Here is a 1,954-nt window from a genome sequence, read left to right as displayed (position 1 = left end):
CAGTGTATTTTTGACTTTTTTATTGTGATTAAATTGACTGAGTTGACCAACGTGCACGTGTTGTGTTTTTTGGACCCTCTCAGGCTCCCGTAAAAATCTATTTACATCTCGCTCATCGCTCGCTTATTCCACAGATCTCAAATCCGGCATTAATCTTCCCGTTTTTTCATTGGGCGCGGTGTCTTATTTAAAATTTAAATATTTACTCATTCGTTTGCGATTTTGACGTGTGAGCCTTACTGTTTTTTATACGCTATATATTATGCCTGTAAGAACTGTGTAATTCCATAAAACAGTAGTATATACAATGGCGACCGATACGCAGCACATTCGGCACTGTATTCTCTACGAGTTCCAACAAGGCAAAAAAGCCATTGAAGCCCACAATTCGATTTGTCCCACTCTCGGAAATGATATTGTGTCTTATGATATGTGTAGATATTAGTATAAATGCTTTAAAGATAGTGATTTCGATCTGAGTGACCGGGAACGCCTTGGACAGCTTCTGAAATTTGAAGATGCTGAATTGCAACAATTACTCGACAAAGATTCAACGCAAACCCAAAAAGAGCTTGCAGCTCAGCTCGGAGTTATTCAAGCAGCAATCTGTAAACGATTACACGCAATGGGAAAATACAAAAGGTGGGGAGATGGATTCCACACGAACTGACTGAACATAACCGCAGCCAACCTATGAACACGTGCCTTTCGTTACTCGCCAAATGTTAGAAGAAAAAATTTTTTGTCAAGGTTGTGACGGAAGATGAAAAATCTTTTTTTTTGCTAATCGCAAATGGAAAAAGTAATGGCTCGATCCTGGACAACCATCCACTTCCCAACAAAAAATTCACATGAAGAAGGTTCTCCTCTGCATCTCGTGGGATATGAAAGGTATGCTCTGTTACGAACTTTTGGAAACGGGTAAGACGGTTACTGCAGAAGGCTATAGTCAACAATTGTACAAATTCAGCGAGGTACTTGATGAAAAGAGGCCATTTACTGGACAAGGGAGCCGGAAAGTCATGTTGTTCCATGATAACGCTCGACCTCGAGTTGCTCGCGCGACACAGAAAACGATTTTAAGCTTGGGCTGGGAGGTTGTCTCGCACGCAACTTATGCACCGGACTTGGCTTCTTCCGACTACCATCTGTTCCGGTAAATGCAGCACGTCTTGGAGGAAAAACGCTTGCAAAGTCTAGACGATACACGAAAATTCGTCGATGACTTCATCGCCTCAAAGTCTTCAAGTTTTTTTCGCGATGGCATTCGTATGTTGCCCGATCGATGGCGCAAGGTCATCGAAAATGATGGATGATATTTCGAGGATTGATCTAGTATTTATACAGGGTGTTTCAGAAGTACATGTACATCTGAACACCCTAGGATCAGGGGGTGATTCTGAGCAGAAAAGTCCTCTTGCACTTTTTGATCAGACTCACCCCTAAAAAGTTATTGGCAATTAAGGGTGGGCCAATGGGGAGTGATTTTTAAGCGGGCGCACATCCATGTGATATGCAGCATATGTGTGTGTGCCCGCCCCACCATTCTACGAGACAAAAGAGCGCAACGATATTGTTCTCTCTCTCTGTCTCTCTCTCGCTCTTCGCTGGAATGACGAAGAGGGGAAAATGAATGGGGGAACGTAATTCCCCCTCCACACGCAATGGAAGATCAACCGATCATCTTTTCATTGGTTACAGCGTCGACTGGCGCGGGGAACGCGCGTCTCGGTTGAAAATTCATCCCTCCCCCCTGAATTGTAGCGAAGGAATGAAACTTGGGTCACTTATTGAGTATTAAATGCTCAATTCAACGACACGAGTTTCATCCCTTAGCACCTTTTGGGGACGGAGGGGTGAATTTTCGAAAGTGCGAAGAGATTGAAAAAAAAATTTTGTTTTCAATTCAAAAATTAATTCCTCCGACCCTAACTACGACTAAGGGATGAAATTT

Source organism: Diachasma alloeum, unplaced genomic scaffold (genome assembly GCF_001412515.2).
Source record: "Diachasma alloeum isolate Michigan unplaced genomic scaffold, Dall2.0 Dall_scaffold_00292, whole genome shotgun sequence".
NCBI lineage: Eukaryota > Metazoa > Arthropoda > Insecta > Hymenoptera > Braconidae > Diachasma > Diachasma alloeum.
The sequence above is the reverse complement of the archived record's forward strand: the minus strand, read 5'-3'. Positions refer to the sequence as shown.